Source organism: Pseudophryne corroboree, chromosome 3, assembly GCF_028390025.1.
Source record: "Pseudophryne corroboree isolate aPseCor3 chromosome 3, aPseCor3.hap2, whole genome shotgun sequence".
Classification (NCBI taxonomy): Eukaryota; Metazoa; Chordata; class Amphibia; order Anura; family Myobatrachidae; genus Pseudophryne; species Pseudophryne corroboree.
In genome coordinates this window covers 482,412,598-482,433,775 of record NC_086446.1, presented here as the reverse complement: position 1 = coordinate 482,433,775, position 21,178 = coordinate 482,412,598, and positions in this window count along the sequence as shown.

Sequence of the window (21,178 nt, the reverse complement as noted above, 5' to 3'; positions counted from 1 at the left end):
GAAAAGCCAAAAGCTTGGCAGTACTGAACTTATATGCATCATAATGGTTAGTCGCACACCAGGCAAAGTAAGAATTTCCGGACCCTATAACAAATCCGAGCAGACGGCGGTTTACGGGCCTTCAACATAGTTTGAACGACCGCCTCAGAAAATCCTTTGGCCCTCAGTACGGAAGCTTCAAGAGCCACGCCGTCAAAGCCAGCCAAGCCAAATACTGGTAGACACACAGGCCCTAAACGAGGAGGTCTGGGCGCTATGGAAGTAGAAGAGGACGCTCTATCGAGAGACCCTGCAGGTCTGAGAACCAATACCGTCTGGGCCACGCTGTTGCAATTACAAGTAGTAATACAAATTGTACAAGTAGTACAAGTTGCTTAAACTTACTTATCACCCTGGGCAGAAATGACACCGGAGGGAACACGTACGGCAGCCGAAAGTTCCATGGAATTGCCAGTGCGTCCACGAACGCTGCTTGAGGATCCCTTGTCCTTGCTCTGAAGACCGGAACCTTGTGATTGTGTTGAGACGCCATTAGGTCTACATCTGGCAGGACCCACTTGTCCACTAGGAGTTTAAAGACTTCTGGATGAAGGCTCCACTCTCCGGCGTGCACGTCCTGACGACTGAGGAAGTCCGCTTCCCAGTTTAGGACTCCCGGTATGAACACTGCCGATATGGCTGGCAGATGGCGTTCCCCCCAACAAAGGAGTTTTGACACTTCCATCATTGCCATGCGGCTTCGAGTGCCGCCTTGATGATTTATGTACGCCACTGTTGTGGCGTTGTCCGACTGTACAGGCCTGTTCTGTACTAGAGGCAGGGCTAGTGTCAATGCATTGAACACTGCCCGCAATTCGTGAATGTTTATCGGGAGGAGAGATTCCTCCCTTGTCCACCGACCCTGAAGAGAGTGTTGCTCCAACACCGCTCCCCAGCCCCAGAGACTGGCATCTGTCGTCAGAAGGACCCAGTTGGAGATCCAGAAGGGACGACCCCTGCTCAGTTGCTGGTCCTATAGCCACCAGCTCAGTGACAAGCGGACCTCTGGAGTCAAGGAGATCATGTGAGTCCTGATCCGGTGAGGCAGGCCGTCCCACTTGGAGAGTATCAACCGCTGCAGAGGGCAGGAATGAAATTGAGCGTACTCTACCATGTCGAAAGCTGACACCATGAGGCCTAGTACTTGCATCACAGAGTGTACCGACACACGTGGGCGAGAGAGGAAGCATCATATCTTGTCCTGAAGTTTCAGGACCTTCTCCGGAGACAAAAACAAACGCTGGTTGTGGGTGTCCAATAGCGCTCCCAGTTGCACCATGCTCTGAGCATGGACCAGGGAAGATTTCTTCCAGTTGATGAGCCACCCGTGGGCTTGCAGGAATTGGACCGTCAGTTCCAAATGACAGAGGAGAATCTCTGGAGAGTTCTCCAGGATCAACAACTCGTCCAGATACGGCAGGATCCTGATACCCTGATGGCGGAGCAGAGTCGTCATGACCTCCATGACCTTGGAAAATTCTTGGAGCCGTGGTCAGACCGAAAGGTAAGGCCTGGAATTGAAAATGTAGGTTGCCAATGGCAAACCACAGGTATTGCTGATGCGACACTGCAATAGGTATAGTAGGTAAGCATCCTGTATGTCCAGGGATATCATATAGCCCTTGGGCTCCAAAGCCAGAACAATAGTGTGAAGCGTTTTCATACGGAATTTGGAAACTTTCACAAATTTGTTCAAAGACTTGAGGTTGAGAATGGGCCGAGAGGATCCATTCAGTTTCGGGACTAGAAACAGCGTGGAATAGTACCCCCTGCCTCTCTGAGCCAGAGGCACCGGAACTATCACTCCTGTATCCAGGAGAGATTTTACCACCAAATGGAGAGTTTTTGCTTTTACCTGATCCGAAGGGATGTTTGTTGAGCAAAATTGGCGAGGGGGACGTTTTTTGAAAAAGATGGCGTATCCGTGAGTGACAACTTCCCTTACCCAGGCATCCAAAGTGGTCTGTAACCACGCCTGAGCAAACCGTAGCCGTCGGCCTCCCACCCTGGGATTCCCCAGGGGCAGGCCCGCCCTGTAATGCAGCAGGCTTGTCTGTTTTGGAAGCAGGCTGACGGGCAGCCCAGGCACATTTAGGTTTGGGCTTAGAGGTTTTGGAAGTGCGAGCCTGTTTCATGTACGCCTGACCCTTTGCTTTACCTGGAGGTCGAAAGGAAGTACTCTTAGCCTTCAGAGCTGAAGGAGAAGTACTAGGCAGACATGCAGTCTTAGCTGATGCCAAGTCAGCAACAATCTTGTTGAGATTTTCCCCAAAAAGAATGTTTCCCTTAAAAGGGATCACCTCCAAGGTCTTTTTAGAGTCCAGATCTACAGACCAGGACCGCAACCAGAGAATCCGATGAGCCAGAATGGACGTAGTAGACGCCTTGGCTGCCAGGACACCTGCATCAGATGCCGCCTCCTGAATATAATTAGAGGCTGTAATAATATATGAAAGACACTGTCTTGTATTATCAGGAAAATCCGACGGTAGTTCCGCTATAACTTCCTGAACCCAGGCTTCAATAGCTTTTGCCACCCAAGAAGCCGCATCAGTGGGCCTATGCACAGCTCCAGCAAGAGTGTAAATGGACTTCAAGCAACCCTCCTCACGCTTCTCCGTCTGTTCCTTCAGTGAGGTGACGGTAGTGACAGGCAGAGCAGAGGACACCACCAGACGTGCGACTTGTGAATTCAACGGCGGTGGTGTTTCCCAATTTTGACTTAACTCTGCAGCGAGAGGATAACGAGCAAGCATCTTTGTAGACAGAGAAAATTTCTTTCCTGGATTCTCCCAGGATTCCTGACGAATGTGAACCAAGTGGTCAGAATGAGGTAAAACTAATTTAGTAACCTTCTGATGTTTAAACGTATCTGATTTCCTAGAGGTAGCTGGAGGCTCTTCGTCGTCATCAATTTGAAGAATCAGCCTGATAGCCTCCAAGAGGTCAGGAACATCCACTTGTGTCAGAGATTCCCCATCAGAAGCATCTGCATCAGAGTCAGTGTAAGCGCCATCTTCATCGAACGAGGTATCCGAAACGTGTGGATTGTGAGGAAGTACTGGCCCGTTTAGATGACCCCTTGGTCTTAGGCGGGCGAAAGTCAGGATTTTGCTTAGCCAGAGACTGATTTAATTGCTGTAATTGAGAGGACAGTGTATTTGCCCATGGCGGATTAACTGCAGGGACAATATGTGGCTGTAATGGCACAGGAGGTCCCATAGCAAGTCTAGTTACTAGCGTAGTCAGTAAATTAGAGAAAGAAGCCCAAAGCTGCTATGCTTTCCACCGAGCAATCCGTGGCGTCAGCACTGCATGGTGCAGGATCAGCCACGGATCTACCACCCTGTTTAGCAGACATTATATGTAAGCGTAACTTAGGATGAAATAGTACAAAGTAATCAGACAAATTACCTGACAAAAAACTCCTGTATAGTGTGACTGCAAAGCAGAGCACAAACAGAGGATTTAAGAGGTATGCAGTGATTGTAAAACACAGAGAAATATACCAAGGTAGTATATCCAGTGAAACACTATATTATATGATAACCCTGATGCACTTAGACCCCCTCAGGGTACAGAATATAGGGATAGCAATATGTGTGAGATACACAAAATAGAAATCACACAGCAGCTATTGGCACACACTCAGTCACATATACAATGCAGAAGTTATTACAAACAATAAAACTGCACTGGACTAGCAATACTAAGGACAAACTGTACCACTAAGTAAAGCTATATAGGTATATAGATATAACAATGCACAGTAAAGACTGGATGTATATGACAGGGTACTTGTACTAACTATCATCCCTGTAGTAATGCACTTGTTCCTAACTCAGTCTAAATGACATGTAGAATACTTAAGTGTCCTGTAAATGCACAGCGCTGATGAGGCAGGCGGCTTTACAGAGGAGACATTGCCCAGCAGTCCCAGAATCAGCTCAGCATGTTTAATGGCGCCCAAACGCTGACAGGGAGTGAGGGAGACAGAGAGATGCAGCTCCAGGGCGGGAACATTTGCAGTAAATGGCGCCTGGGGCTGGGGGAGGGGCTACAGGTCAGAGCCTTATCCCCTTGCTGGACTTCACCACCGGGTACTGCGGGGCCTATTAAAGTGGATTATTAGGTAATTTGACCTGTGCCCCTTGCCCTGGTGGTCTAGTGGGGTCTCTGTACAGCCACAGTGTCCACGCCAGCGCACGCAGCCCGTCTCCTAAAGACCGCGGCGGATCACGGTTTTCAGCGGGTCCCGCCTGGGGGACCCTCTTACCTCCTCCCTGTAACGCGGCCACGCGATCCTGGAGAGCAGCGGCAAGTGTGTGTGCCTGAAGCGAAACCGTAGCCCTCCGCTGTAAGTATCTGGCAACCAGGGTGCGGGAGTATACAGCGCCGCTGGGGGAGGTGAGGGAGCCGCAGCACGTTATGTCAGAATTACATATACTATAGCACTTTTAAGTGCCTGTGCTGCGGCCCTTGAAGTCTTCTAAAAAAAAGGTCTTTCTCTGGCTGGGTCCACAGGATAACATTGGGATATGCTTGAGCGTCAGCGGATTGGCACCAAATCGATCACGAGCTTTGTGGCCTCCAAGAATGCACCAGGCTCGTCCATATAATCCCGCCCATCGACTCAGTCAAATCAGTTTTTTGTTTGGTGCGGCAGGAGTCGGACCATGGTCACAGGGCTGCTGTGTTTGGCAGCCCTAAGAACTTTTTTTTTCATTTATTTTTATAGTCTTACCTTTTTTTGAGGGAACTTTCCTAACAGCGTCTTACACGCATATTGGAAAGAGTCGCTCCAACAACTCTCCGCCGGGACGCAACAACGCTTACCCACGGTACAAGTGCTGTCTCGACGGGCGTCTGTGGCCCTCATTCAGAGTTGTTCGCTCGTTGCCGAGTTTCGCTATATTGCAAATAGTCGCTTACTGCGCATGCGCAAGGTTCGCAGAGCGCATGCGCATAGTTATTTTACTCAAAAGTTAGGTATTTTACTCACGGCATAACGATGATTTTTCATCGTTCTGGTGATCGGAGTGTGATTGACAGGAAGTGGGTGTTTCTGGGCGGAAACTGGCCGTTTTATGGGTGTGTGCGGAAAAACGCTGCCGTTTCTGGGAAAAACGCAGGAGTGGCTGGAGAAACGGGGGAGTGTCTGGGCGAACGCTGGTTGTGTTTGTGACGTCAAACCAGGAACGAAACTGACTGAACTGATCGCAGTGGCAGAGTAAGTCCCGAGCTACTCAGAAACTGCAAAGAAATTTCTATTTGCAATTATGCGAATCTTTCGTTCGCAATTCTGCTAAGCTAAGATTCACTCCCAGTAGGCGGCGGCTTAGCGTGTGCAATGCTGTTAAAAGCAGCTAGCGAGCGAACAACTCGGAATGAGGGCATGTGTCGGATGTTGCTGGCAGGTCCAGCAGACGTGACCAGACTGTGGCCGGAGCACGGGGAGAAGGTAAGGCATCGGTTCCGCTTAGAGGGGGAATACGGACACAGCCGCACTGATTTGGGAGGAGACTACCAAACAGCCACAGGTGCTCTAGCGCTAGGCTTTAGGGATCAGAAGGTGCCAGGAATAGTTTGAGGCTGCGATCCCTAGGGTTGATGCCAGCAGTGGGGAGTCAGACGCTCTCCTGGTCGCCCCTCCCCCCAGTTCATGACCAGTTTCCGAGCGTCTCTCGCCATGAACTGATTGCCTCACTTCCGTCTCAGACGCTACCACGAGGGAACTCGGTCGCAGCATGGTGCTTCATCTGTATACACTAAAGTTTGACCGCTAAGAGACTGGGTCGCAGACAGAGCGTCTGCATGCACTAACGTTCACTGAGCGTCTGTGTCCAATAAAAATACTGGAGCGGCTGTCTGGATCCACTCAGCGGTTTGCTAACGTTTTGATCGATCCTGGAAGTGGGGTGAGTCTCCCTGTATCCCACTCTACAGAGTAAGGGTTATACAGGACTAAAATTCTATCTACTATGTTAGTATGAATAGTTAAATTTAGTGCCTATTGCATATGAGTTTTTGTACAATGCTGTAGTTTTCTTCGCAATTGCGTCTGAACACATTAAGATAACTGTATAATACAGAAAACAGTAAATGTATGCCTACATACTTGAAATGTGTTTGTAGTTGATAATATGCTCATATGACTAATAATATCATGTGGCTGACTGCTAGTGTGATTGCTGACTTTATATATGTTTGTCAGTGGGGGTTTTTCTGAACCTCATTGCTGGTGCTTGGGTTGGGGATCAGATTGATATCACTTTTTTTGCAATATAAAGTGTTTTCAGTCACAGATTGTGTAGTACTGAGTTGATTATTTATTATGTCTAAGAGCGGCAAAGGTGACGAGGTTACTACAGTAATACCAACAAGGTGGGGTTAATAACTCAGTCCTTGGGAAATAATGGATTGTGTGCAAATTGCTTTTCATTTCAGCGGACTACTAGGCAGATCCCCGTTCAACAACAAATAGATCCACCCTGGGCCATATTTGCACAGACTCTGGTGGTCATTCCGAGTTGTTCGCTCGCAAGCTGCTTTTAGCAGCTTTGCACACGCTAAGCCGCCGCCTACTGGGAGTGAATCTTAGCTTATCAAAATTGCGAACGAAAGATTTGCAATATTGCGAAAAGACTTCTCTGTGCAGTTTCTGAGTAGCTCGAGACTTACTCTTCCAGTGCGATCAGTTCAGTGCTTGTCGTTCCTGGTTTGACGTCACAAACACACCCAGCATTCGCCCAGACACTCCTCCGTTTCTCCAGCCACTCCCGCGTTTTTCCCAGAAACTGTAGCGTTTTTTCACACACTCCCATAAAACGGCCAGTTTCCGCCCAGAAACACCCACTTCCTGTCAATCAAACTCCGATCTCCAGAATGAAAAAAAAACCTCGTAATGCCGTGAGTAAAATACCAATCTTCATGGGGCGTGGCTTGGATCGGCATGGAGTAGCTGTGTGCAGCCTTAGCTCTCCACTAAAATCCTGCAAACCCATCCTTTTTACCCCAACCTGTGGATCCTGTTCCCTGCCAGCTGGCCCCTGAATGTGTGCTGCCTTTGCTGCTGCCCTTGCTGATCCGGTGAGCGGCGCGGGTGTGCTGTTGAGGACCTTCCAGCGTGGTCTCCGGCTCTCTACCCCTCCGCCGGCCGCCGGCGGAGCTCCGGGAGCGGCGCGTGTCCGCGCACCCGGCGGTGTCTGAGCGCTGGTCCTCCGGCTGGGGGACTACAGAGAGGAGGGCCCTGTCATCTGCTGGGTCCAGTGGAGGTGCATGCCTGGGGCCCCACTGCGGTGACGCTGGAGACCGAGTACGGGCGAAAAAGCCCGCGAAAAGCCGCCATTTTCAGTCCTGCTGCTCCTTCTCCCCCTGAGGTGCTGTGCGATGCGATGACTGTGGTTGCCATCCAGTTTCCCTCTTGGGCTTAATACCTGTCCACAGTGCCCTTTTTTGGATGGACTATATACATTTCACTGGAGCCGGCTGCCCTACATTAGCTGCCTGTTATCCTGTGGGGACAGCTTGGGTGCCCCTGACTCAGCTTTCACTCTGCTGCAATTTCTACAACATACACCTGCTTCCTGATTATCTGCAGTGTGCCCACACACTTGCTCCGTTTATTGGGGTGCCATCTCTGCCCTGACTCTTGTGCAGAACCTGCTGTAATACTCCTCCGGATCTGCATTCCCGTTCAGGGATACCATGGTGAGGGGAGGACAGAGTGCAGCTAACGCTGCTGCGAAACTGGAGAAATTTGCCAGACCACAGCAGGCATCCACTTCGACAAAGCGGGGTGAGGCCGGCCCGCCCTCGCCGACGGCCGAGGGGGACACCTCTGACCATGATGAACAGGTGCATTCTACCCAGCAAATATTGCAGGCAATTTCTGCGTCCGAGCAGAGGGTCACGGACCGGATTGGGCAAGTACAAATGGATGTTTCTCTGCTAAGGCAGGATATGCAGAAGATCCGAGAGCGAGTGGGTGAAACTGAACATCGGATATCGGCTTTGGAGGATGCTGCTCCACCCTTGCAGTTGAAGGTGGCGGACCTGTCTACCCAAGTGACATCTATGCAGGCTAAAATGTCAGATATAGAAGGGAGATTGCGGCGCAACAACGTCCGGTTTGTCGGGCTCCCCGAGAGAGCGGAGGGCACCTCTCCGGAGTCATTTCTTGAAGGGTGGCTTATTGATCTATTTGGCAAGGAGGCATTTACCTCTCAATTTGCGGTGGAGAGGGCGCACAGGCTTCCACCTAGGCCGCCGCCGCCGGGGGCCCCGGCTAGAACATTTATTGCACGCTTCCTGCATTTCAAGGACCGTGATGCGGTGCTCCGTCTGGCCCGAACAAAAGGTCCTATTCAACAAAATGGACATAATATTTCCGTATTTCCTGATTTTGCCCTGGAGGTGCAAAAGAGCCGATCTCAATTTATTCACGTCAAGCGTCAGCTCAGAGACCGCAATATACAATATGCTATGCTGTTTCCAGCCAAGTTGCGGGTGGTGCTTAACAACACCACTCATTTTTTTACATCTCCTCAAGATGCTGGTGCATGGCTGGAACGTCAACCACGTTCTCCTTGATGATGTGTTGTTGCTCAGATGTTGATTTCATTCTTCTTGCACCGCTGTTTCTATTTATCTGATGCATATTCCTGTGAATATAAATGCACTGTGGGGATATATGCGATGTGGGGCGAATAGAAATGGGGCAGAATTATGGTATTGCTTGCTATGCATCGTTATGATATGGCGGTAACGGTCAGCCCCACATTGTTTTACTACTGTTTGATGCTTTATAATGGGGCATGTGCCTAGCTACAGTATGTTGTTTTTTCTTTTTTTTTTTCAGGGTTGGGGTACTACTTCCTTCTACAAGTTGTGGAGAGCTCTTGCCGAAAATAGTGTAGGGGCTTTTCCTAAGGTTCTTTGGTTAGGCCCTTATCCCTTAGTTTGGTTACTTAATGGGAGTTATGGGATCCAGGTATGCCTTAAGTTTGCGAGGTGATACAGGGTGGGTGCGGGGGGGGTTAGTTTGTTTTTTTCTAAGCCATCACTTTTTAGTTCTGTGCGTACTGTGCAATGACACGCTATATCCGTACGATACTGCTCTGTGCTCTTTTGTCTCCTGGGGCGTAGGGGGACTGGTTGCTCTTGTCCCTGTTTATTGTTTGCTCAGCCTTGCTCTGCTGCGATGCCAGGTTTTGATGTATGTCTCTTTAATCTATCCTGTTGCACCTTCCTTCTATAACTTCCATGTCTGCTGTTTCTGAGGGGCTTCGTCTGCTCAGCTGGAATGTTCGGGGATTGAATGAGAAAATTAAAAGATCGTTGGTCCTGACTCAGGTTAAAAAATACCAGGCGGACATAATTTGTCTTTCTGAAACACATTTGCATGGAGGTAGGGTGTTGGCACTTAAAAAACCATGGGTTAGTCACGTGTATCATTCCACTTTCTCTAGCAGTGCCAGAGGCGTTTCTGTAATGATTAGAAAGTCCATACAATTTCACCTGGATGACTGTGAAACTGACCAATATGGCAGATACGTCTTCCTACGAGCCCATATCAACTGCAGATTGTTCCATGTATTAGCAGTATATGTCCCCCCGCCATATAATAATGAGGTTCTCCGTCATGCTGCCCGATTCCTGGCCCGGTCCCCTGCTACCCCTGTAATATGCCTAGGGGATTTCAACAATGTTATGGATGGTGGTATGGACAGGTGGAGGGAGTCTGTTGCGTCCTCCCCTCCCCTAGCGTCCCCTACCCCGTTCGCAAGACTGGTGGGGGAGCTGGGGCTGGAGGATGTATGGAGATGTCGTAATCCCACAGCTACTCACTTCTCCTGTCAGTCCGCTACCCATCATGCTTTTTCCCGTATTGATTTGGTTTTGGTTTCTCCTGATCTGTCCCCGGACGTGCTGGCGGTAGATTATCTCCCTAGGGGTATATCGGATCACTCTCCTGTTTTAGTTACAGTTAATATTGGTTGGGAGCGGGGTGCAAAAATGTGGAAGCTTAACCCCTTTTGGTTGACTTTGCTGGGGGAGGGTGCAGACCTGATTGCCGCTTGGGAAGGGTTCCAGGAAGACAATTTACTATTCAGTGATCTGCCGCTAAAACATGATGCTTTTAAAGCGTTTTTGCGAGGCTCCTTTATAAAGCGGATCTCTGAAGTTAAAGCGTTTAGTAAGAGGGAAGAGGTGCGGTTGGAATCTTTGTGCCGGCAGTTGGAGTCTCAATACCTTATTACCCATCTGCGATCTGATGAGCTGTTGTGGAAGAGCGCGCAGAGCGAGTGGTCGGATTGTTTATTTGAGAAATCCAGGCGTAGACTCCTTTTTGCAGGACATGAGCAGTATTTTCGGGCGGAGATGAATGGCAGCTACTTGGCTTTTTTGGCCCGGTCCGATTCCCCTAGAACTGTAATTCAGTGTGTGAAGAACTCTGCTGGCCAATTGTGTTACTCTGGATCAATGGTGGCGGAGACGTTCCGTAGTTATTACTCCTCGCTCTATGCCTCCCGAGCCAGTTACTCTGACGATCAGCTTCGGGATTTTTTGGCCCAGTTGACCTTGCCATGCTTGTCCCGGGAGGGCTCGGAGGCTTTGGATGCACCTATCACGTTGGAAGAAGTGGAGGCTGCGATCCTGTCTCTCCCGGCGTCTAAGGCACCGGGATCCGATGGGCTTCCGGGGGAAGTCTATAAAAAATACAGTACGTTTTTTGCCCCCTATCTCCTACAATTATTTGACTTGCTCTTAGAGGGTAAGGCTCTCCCGCGCTCTATGGCCGAGGCCAATATAATTGTCCTGTTGAAACCAGGGAAGGACCCCCTGCTCCCCGAGTCTTATCGACCCATTTCCCTCCTCAATACTGATGTCAAGATACTGGCAAAAATCTTGGCATCTCGATTGAATTTGGTAATTGCAACAATAATTCACCCGGACCAGACTGGCTTTATGCCAGGTAAGTCCACGGCCCAAAATTTGCGTAGACTGTTCTGTCATCTCCAGAGGGGTGATGTGGTGGGGTCGGACGCGGTGGTGGTGTCCCTTGATGCGGCCAAAGCGTTCGACTCCGTAGAATGGAGGTACCTGTGGGGGGTGCTGGAGAAATTTGCTTTTGGCCCTCGATTTATTAGCTTTATCCAGTTGTTGTATTCCTTGCCTGTGGCTCGGGTGACGGCTAATGGTTTCACGTCTGAGCTTTTTGCGTTGGAGAGGGGCACTCGACAGGGTTGCCCCCTATCTCCTGCACTGTTTGCAATCGCCGTGGAGCCGTTGGCCGGCCTGCTGCGCAGTAATGGTAGGGTCAGGGGCGTTGAGATTGGGGGTCATGTGGATGTGGTAGCGCTATACGCGGATGACATGCTTCTTTTTTTGCAAGACTCTGATGACTCCCTACAAGCAGTGTTACAGGTAGTGGAAAATGTTGGTATCTTTTCCGGTCTACTAATTAACTGGGACAAATCCCACATTTTCCCCATCTCTGGCCTTCTCCCGGAAAATACACAGGGGGCGTATCCTTTGCAATGGACATTGCGGTTCAAGTATTTAGGCATCTGGATTACTCCTATGGCGCGTAGCTATGTGGCCCAAAATATTGACCCCATTCTAGCGACATTTAAAGAGAAGGCTCATAGCTGGAAAAAACTACCGTTGTCTGTCCTGGGTCGGGTTAATCTATTTAAAATGGTGATGCAGCCAAAATTCCTTTATGCTCTACACAATTCTCCGGTATACCTCCCCAAGAAGATCTTTACTGTTATAGAGGGCGTTCTATCCTCATTTATATGGGGTGGCAGGCCAGCGAGAGTCTCTATCAGGACATTATGCAGATCTCAGATGTCCGGCGGGGCAAGTCTCCCTGATCTCAGACTATACTATGTAGCGGCTCAGCTGTCTCATCTGAGTGAATGGATCGGGGATTCTCTAGGTACTACGGTGAGGGGGTTTCTGGCTGAGCGGGCGGAGTGCTCTCCTACTTTCTCTCTTTCTCCTCTTCAGCTTCTCCTCTCTGGTCTCTCAGCGCCTGGCTTGCCTCCCCTGTTGCGTCAAGCCTTGCTCATCTGGCGCTATGCACACACTTTATATGATTGGGAGGGACATGATGCCGGTACTCCATTGTGGTTCAATAGTGCATACCCTGAGCTATATGAGATGTCGCTAGATAATATATGGATTGCTAGGGGTGTCGTGGCGCTGGGTCAGCTGTACCACGATGGAGTGCTGAAGTCATTTCAGCAACTGAAGATCGAATTTGATGTACCTAATACTGCTCTGTTCCGGTATTTTCGGCTTAGACATGCTGTACAAACTCAATTCCCTCATGGCCCACCACTGATTGTTGACTCACCTGTTAGGACGATGCTTACTTCTCTGAGTCAGAGGGGGAGGGTGTCTACCATATATGCTGCTTTAAATAATAGAAGCTACCCCGATCTATTAAATAATCTCCGTATTAAATGGGAGACTGATTTGGGGCGCTTGTCCCATGAGCAGTGGCTCCAGATTATGAGCTCCCTTAGATACACTACGCCGTGTATAAGATATAAGCAGGTTTTTTTCTATATTTTACACAGGGCCTATCGTACTCCAGTTACTATGCAGAGGGCTGGTCTTAGGGAAGATTCTAACTGCCCCAGGTGTCGGGCAGCCGATGCCGGATTTTGGCACTTACTGTGGGATTGCCCTGAGATTTCCCTTTTTTGGCGTAAAGTGTGGAGTGATGTGATCATGACAGCACCGTCCCTCCCTACATTAGATCCTGGTATATGCTTGTTTGGGTTAGATCTTGAGGAAACACACTCTGTCTTACTGTATAAATATGTCCTGTGTCTCACTACGCTGGCAAAAGTTGTTATTGCTAGGGTCTGGTTCTCGGCAGATGTGCCTAGGGTGGAGCACTGGAGGGCGTTGGTGAACGAGGTAATTCGTCATGAGAGGCATATGTATAAAATACGGGGTTCCACCTCTCGATTTACGGAGATGTGGGATCGCTGGAGTAGCACATGGCTGGGCGGGCAGGTATTGAGCACTTGAGCGACATTCGTAATAATATTGATATTCTATGTCGTGTACACATATGCGAAAAGAATTAACACGCACACCGAACTGTGATCTGAAAATACCTGTTTATTGATGGCAATTGTTATAGTTTATTTCAATGTTGTTGTTTTGTCTTGTTGTGTCAATGTGTTACAAAACTCAATAAAAAATTACTTGATTCAAAAAAAAATACCAATCTTCATAGCAAATTTACTTGGCGCAGTCGCAGTGCGAACATTGCGCATGCGCAATTAGCGGAAAATCGCTGCGATGCGAAGAAAATTACCGAGCGAACAACTCGGAATGACCACCTCTATCCAGTATAGCTGACAGGTTGGCCCCTGCAGCTCCTATCGCAGGAATAGGTTACACGGTTAACCCTTACATGCAGCTCTCATCTTATGGTATAGAACCTACAGTTTCTCCAAGTCAACAAGCTGATAAACCGAAGGTAAATATATCATCCAATTCACAAGCTACACAGGCGGATACAACAGATGATGACTCCATATACTCTACTTCACCTTATGAAGAACAAATAGAGGGCTTCAGCTCAGAAGATATAGCTGAGTTAATTGGAGCAATGAAGGCTATTCTGTCTCTTGAAGATTCAGTTGAGCCCGTAGTAAAAACTAAAGCACCTGTGTTTAAACGTCCCAGAACAGCGAGGGTAGAATTTCCAGGGTCAGAGGAACTGACGGAAATTATGGAGGAACCTTGGGCTACGCCCAATAAGAAATATAAAATCCCAAGGAAATGGGATTCGTACTACCCTTTTCCAACTGGGGACTGTTTAAAAAGAGAAGTGACTCCTAAAGTAGATACGCACGTCATTCGACTGGTGCAAAAATCCGTTTTACCTTTGCCTTCAACATCATTAAATGATGTCACAGACAGGAGAGTGGATGGTTTTTTAAAAAACATTTCTTCCCTGTCAGGGGCAGTCATAAGGCCGGCCATGGCCTCGGCCTGGATGGCAAAAGCGGTAGTTGAATGGGCTGAAGAATTAGAGAATGGGCTTTTAGCACCTACTAGGGAGCAGGAGTCTCATATAGCCCATATGAAACAGGTTGCACTATTTCTAGAAGAAGCAGCAATGGATATGGGTACGATTGCTTCCAAAGCTTCAGTCTTAACAGTAGCCGCTCGCAGAACAATTTGGCTACGTACATGGAAAGCTGATTCCGAATCCAAAAAGGTTCTGGAAGCTTTGCCTTTTGTTGGGAACATTCTTTTTGGTAAGGAATTGACAGAAATTCTGGAGTCAGAAGCTGAATCCAAGAAGGTTAAATTTCCTGCCAGTTATACTCCTAAACCTAGGGGTTCAGGTTTTAGGCCATTTCGGTGGCATGGTAAAATAAAAGGTAAGAATGAACCTAAGCAAACCCAGTACAATAAGTCTGGTAAAACGAGGAAGCAGTGGGCCACTAGAAGGCCAGCTTCCAAACCAGAACAGAAACCATCAGCCCCCGGGTGTGGGCCTACACTTGGGGAACTCCAAGGTAGGGGGCCGTCTTCTTCAGTTTGCACACATATGGCAGCAGTCGACAGATGCTTGGGTGCAAGAAGTGGTATCTCGGGGGTTATGGTTTCCCATTCAAAAAAACAGCCTCCTCAAAGGTTTTTTTTGTACCAGCCCGTCTCACATAGAGACGAGGGCCAGGGCACTGCAAGAAGCAGTTCACAAATTGCTTCAGTCAGGAGTAATCGTCCCGGTACCTCCGGAACAACGGGGGAAGGGGTTTTACTCCAACCTATTCTTGGTCCAGAAATCAATCTCAAAATGTTGAACAAATACATTTGGGTACCGAGGTTCCATATGGAAACATTACGTTCCATAATTTTGGCCATGGAACCAGGGGATTACATGGTATCTCTGGATATGCAGGATGCTTACCTGCATGTGCCAATAGCATTGTCCCATCAGTGTTATCTCAGGTTCGCTATCCTCCAGCAACATTTTCAGTTCCAAGCCTTACCCTTTGGGTTGGCTACAGCCCCCAGAGTATTCACCAAGATTATGGTGGTTATGGCAGCTTATCTCCGCAAACAGGGGATAAGAATTTTTCCATACCTCAATGATCTTTTAATCCTGGCACAGTCCCAGGAATTGCTTTTGAGCCATCTCCAACAGACAATAACTTGTCTACAAAAACATGGATGGCTCATAAATTGGGCAAAGTCATCTTTAATTCCGTCACAACAGATGATTCACTTAGGGGCTGTATTGGATTCAGGTCTGCAGAGGATAATTCTACCTGTGGGAAAAATATCCAAGGTGCAGTTGATGATTCAGGAATTGTTGCAGTCAAACAATATCAGTTCACACGGCTATGCGAGTGATGGGGTTGATGGTGTCGACATCTGATATGGTGGAATATGCACAATTCCACTCAAGACCTTTGCAACATCTGATCCTAACCAGATGGAATGGAGTACATCAGACAATAAAGAAACAAATGATGGTACTTCCGGTAAGGGTAAAAAGGTTGTTAGCCTGGTGACTACAGACATCCCATCTAGATGAGGGGAAACCCTTTTGGATATCAGATTGGGAGATCCTGACAACGGATGCCAGTCTTCAGGGCTGGGGAGCAGTGTCCAGAAAATTATGGCTCCAGGGACAATGGACCAAAAAAGAAAGTTGCCTGCCAATAAATTTGTTGGAACTACGAGCCATATACATGGCACTGATTCAGGCAAAGGACATTCTGCAAGGAAAACCAGTCCAGATCCGCTCAGACAATGCAACGGCAGTAGCGTACCTCAACCATCAGGGAGGAACTCGCAGCCAAAGAGCAATGGAGGAGGTAAGTCACATACTAAAGTGGGCAGAACTCCATCTTCCAGCATTATCCGCAGTGTTCGTTCCAGGAGTCCTAAACTGGGAAGCGGACTTTCTCAGTTGGCACACCATTCAGGAAGCCGAATGGGCTCTACACCCGGAGGTCTTTCAGACTCTAGTAGACAAGTGGGGGTTACCAGAGATAGATCTTATGGCGTCCCATCTGAATCACAAAGTTCCGGTATATGGGTCAAGAACAAAAGACCCCGGAGCGACCCTGGTGGACGTACTGTCAGTGAAATGGGAATTTCATCTGGCATATCTGTTTCCTCCAATCTCCCTGCTACCCAGGGTGGTGAGGAAAATAAAGCAAGCAAAGGGTGCCGTGGTTCTAATAGCTCCGGCTTGGCAAAGGAGGCATTGGTACATAGATCTGCAGAGGATGTCGTTGGATGCACCAATTCTGCTCCCTCAACGTCCAGATCTACTAATGCAGGGTCCTTGTTGTCACAAGCATCTGGATCGGCAGTCTTTGATGGCATGGCTGTTGACACCTCTATCCTTAGATCGAGAGGTTTTTACAACAGGTAATTCAAACAATGCTTAGAGCAAGGAAACCTTCCTCTGCTCGCATTTTTCACCGAATATGGCAAGCCTATATTCATTGATGCAGTGATAGAAATATGGATCCAAAATCTTTCAGAGTATCCAGAATCTTAGATTTCCTTCAGGCAGGATGGATAAGGGTTTGAAGGTGGCTTCCTTGAGAGTTCAAGTTTCAGCATTAACTGTATGGTTTCAAAAGAAATTTTGCAACTTTACAGGATGTGCATACTTTTTTCCAGGGAATGCTGCGCATTCAACCACCTTTTGTTTCTCCTGCAGTACCATGGGATTTAAGTCTGGTTCTGAAAGCCCTTCAGGGGGCTCCGTTTGAACCACTTAAGAACATGGATCTTAAATGGTTGACAGCTAAAGTACTCTTTCTTCTGACTATGGCATCAGCTAGAAGAGTGGCATCAGCTAGAAGAGTATCAGATTTAGGAGCGCTGTCGTGTAAGTCTCCTTTTCTGATATTTTATCCAGATAAAGCAGTTCTCAGAACTAAGTCTGGTTATCTTCCAAAGGTGGTCTCTAAGTTTCACCTTAATGAGGGAGAAGCGTCGCTGGACGTAGTCCGTGCATTAAGAATCTGCGTAGATCATACCAGTGCCATCAGCAAGACAGATTCTCTCTTCATTCTCTACGGATTTCATAAGAGGGGATGGCCTGCTACTAAACAGACGCTAGCAAAATGGCTTCGAATGACGATTTCAGAAGCATACTCTTGTGCCGATCTCCCTGTTCTGGCTAATGTCTCTGCTCACTCTACACTTAAGGTAGGTCCTTCATGGGCAGCACAACATGGTGCTTCAGCAGAACAGATATGTAAGGCAGCCACATGGTCTTCCATTAACACATTCATTAGACATTATGCCTTGGATATCTTTGCCTCTCATGACACTGAATTTGGGCGAAAAGTTCTCCTGTCCAATCAGGAGCGTCCCCACCACTAAAAATTTGCTTTGGGAAATCCCAATGTTATCCTGTGGATAACCTGTGGACCCAGCCAGAGAAATATACGTTATGGTAAGAACTTACCGTTGATAACAGTATTTCTCCTATGTCCACAGGGATCCCACCCTGACGCACCTGATTTGAGAATCTTTAGACTCACTAACCTCTTCCCTCTTGCGTGGAAGGGTGTGCATGTGTGTTCTCGCCTGAATAGGGTTCAACATAATGCTCCTGCCTAAATGCTTTGGAAACAACTGATTTGACTGAGCTGGTGGGCGGGATTATATGGACAAGCCCGATGCATCCTGGGAGGCCACAAAGCTCGTGATCGATTTGGTGCCAATCCGCTGATGCTCAAGCAGAGCGTGGAAACCTGTGGACATAGGAGAAATACCGTTATCAATGGTAAGTTCTTACCATAACGTATATTTTCAGGGCTGCCTAGCGCAGCCCTCACTGTTAGTTTCCTGCACTGCAGGCACCAACTTGCAAACTGAGCTCCTGTGCACGGAGGCGGGGTTATAGAAGAGGCGGCGCTGTGCATCTTGGGAAAAGTCAAAGCTTTTAGCCTGTTGGTGCCTCAGATCAAGATCCAACTCTACACCCCCGAAGTTATGCCCTGTGGAACCCCAGTGTACCACGCTGCAGAAATATATGTGTGTGTGTGTGTGTGTGTGTGTGTGTGTGTGTGTGTGTATAAATATGCACATATATACACGTATGACAAATATTATATATGATACTATATATTTATAGTAGATCATGTAATTTTTACTGACTGGGCCTGATTTAGAGATGTACACTAAGGCATTCCCCACTGTGAAATTGTATGCAGCTACTGTGCTAGAACATGCAAATGCCGCTGCCACCTAGATTTGGGAGACACGTCCCCCAAACAGTCAAGACATGCCTGCGTTTTACTCACCACCTACTGTTACCTACCAGAAACACTCCCTGTTTGCATCTGAGTCCTCACTGTACCACCATCGGTTACATATTGCATTACATTATGCCCAGAGCCCTTCTGCCATACTACCGTTCAGTACACACAGCACTCCATATTACATTGCAGTATACACAGCCCTCCTCCCCCCATACTACACCTCAGTACACACAGCACTCCATATTACATTGCAGTATACACAGCCCCCTCGCCAACGTTTATATATATATATTTTTTTCCCTAACAGTGTACTTCTACCCCACTGTGTGCTATTCTTGTAATGTGTACCTCCACTCATTGCGCACCCTGGCAGTAGCAATCTATGCTGTGCACCCCTGATGGCTGCCTCGGATGGTTCCTCCGCAGGCAGGATATGCTTCACATGGATCTTTCCATACTGGGTATAACATACTACTAAACAAGTATCAGGTTCCCCATATATGCATTGAGCCCTTGTATAACTCACCTCCCACAGTGTAACCTTCGTAGTGCGCCCAACATGGCTGTCTCATCTGGTACGCTTGTGGATGGGATGAAAAATACATGGACCTGACAGTTTTGTTAAGACCCTACTCTGAGCGTTAGGATGCTACAATCACCTCATTTTGTGTCATCTCTTCTTGGTGTTGACTATTCCACCCAGGGTAATGCTACACAGTGCGCCCAAGATGGCTGCCTCACTTGGTACCTGTGAGGGTGGAATATATTACCCCCTTGAAAGTTATTACCCAAGATGCCTACACCAATCTTGCATTATGCTTACTGTGCGTACAAGGTTTTCCTTTTACAGTATGTCTGGGCACCTTGTCTATTGCTGTATTACTTAAATCTTCTGTATAATGTGCATACCTCCCAACATTAAAGATAGGGACTTGGGACCTCCTTGCGCGGTCCGAAATAGGGGTGTGGCAAAAGGGGACATGGTTTTGTGGTCACTGAGAGGACATGTCTAGCGCTCTGTGTCTCTCTGACTCCCAAGAATAGCCACTGCGCGCACCGCCGCTCTGCTAAGCAGGGCAGCGAGTGACAGGACCCTCGCAACTGTTGTGTTCTCCTCCCCCCCAACGCGGGACACTGGAGCCAGTGGGTGGGACTGTCCCAAAAAATGGGATTGTCCCACAAAATCGGGACAGTTGGGAGGTATGTATATGCACTGTTTTTTATGTCTGTAAAGCGCCTTGAGTCTTGTTGGAGAAAGAGCGCTATATAAATAAAATATTTATTATAATTATTGCTACTCCTCACTACACACAGCACGCCATATTACACTGCAGTATACACAGCCCCCCCTCCTCCATACTACCCCTCAGTACACACATCACCCCATATTAAACTGCAGTATACACAGCCCCCCTTCCTCATGCTACACCTCAGTACATACGACCTCAGTAGCACCCCATATTACACTGCAATATACAAAAGCCCCCATACTACCCCGCAGTACACACACCACCCCATATACATTGCTATATACACAGCTTCCTTCCCCATATAACCCCTTAGTACACACAGCACCCCCATATCACACTGCAGTATACACCTGCCCCCCTTTCTCCATACTACCCCTCAGAACACACATAGCACTCCATATTACATTGCAGTATACACAGCCCTCCTCCTCTCCCATACTACCCTCAGTACACAGATCACTCATATTACACTGCAGTATACACAGCTCCCCTCCCCCATACTACCACTCAGTACACACAGCACTCCATATTACATTGCAGTGTACACAGCCACCTCCCCCACCCTACCATTTAGTAGACACATCACTCCATATTACAATGCAGTGTACACAGCCCCTGTACAGAGCAGTAGCAGGGAGCCAGGACAATATGGGGAGGGAAGGCAGCTCCGCCACAGGCAGTCCAGTGACAGGTCAGAGAGAAGCAGGAAGAGGAGGGCTGGGCTGATGCATGCAGCTCTTAGAGACAGGATGTAGGTTGGCTGGTCCACGGGGAGGCACCAGACACTATGAAGCAAAGTCAGGTGGCCCTGATATGTGTGCGGGTGGTATTCATGTGACCGCCGGTCAGCTGACCGACAGTCACATGACCTCCTCCACCAGCCCGACGGGTCACTGTCCCGATGGTCGGCATGCCGACCAACAGGGACTATTTCCACTCGTGGGTGTCCACGACACCCATAGAGTGGGAATAGAACCCGCGACGACCGCAGGTCGCCACCGAGCCCGCAGCGTGGCGAGCGCAGCGAGCCCGCAAGGGGCTTGCTGCACTCGCCCCTCCCCGCCGGGATGCCGGCATCGGTATGCTGCCGGGATCCCGGCGTCGGTAAGCTGACCGGCGGTCAGGAGACCGCCGGTCAGCCGTACTACACCCATGTGTGCTGCCCTGGCTGCTTTAGTTTGAGTTTGCGGGCAGCACAGCTATCAGCAGATGGGTCCAGTGTGCAATGCCAATGCTCAGGATCCCGGTGGTCATAATACCTATGCCAGGATCCTGAAGTAGGAAAGACCGACAGGGATGAGTGTGGGGTGCTCTCTCCCCTCCCCTAACCCTCGGTTCCTGCAGCCTAACCCTAGCCTCCCCCTTGGTGCCTGACCCTATGCACCCCCTGGAGGTGCCTAAACCTAAATCCCCCTTCCCGCTGCCTAAACCTAACGCCCACTCCCTTGGCCCTAAGCCTAACCCGCCGGCTATGCTTACCGTCGGGATTACGGCATTGGTCTCCCGGCCCTTTAGGAGTTACGACCTTAGGATTCTAAAGGGTGTAAGGATTCTGGCGTCTGTATTTCAACTGCCGGTATCCCAACAGCCGGCATTCTGACTGCA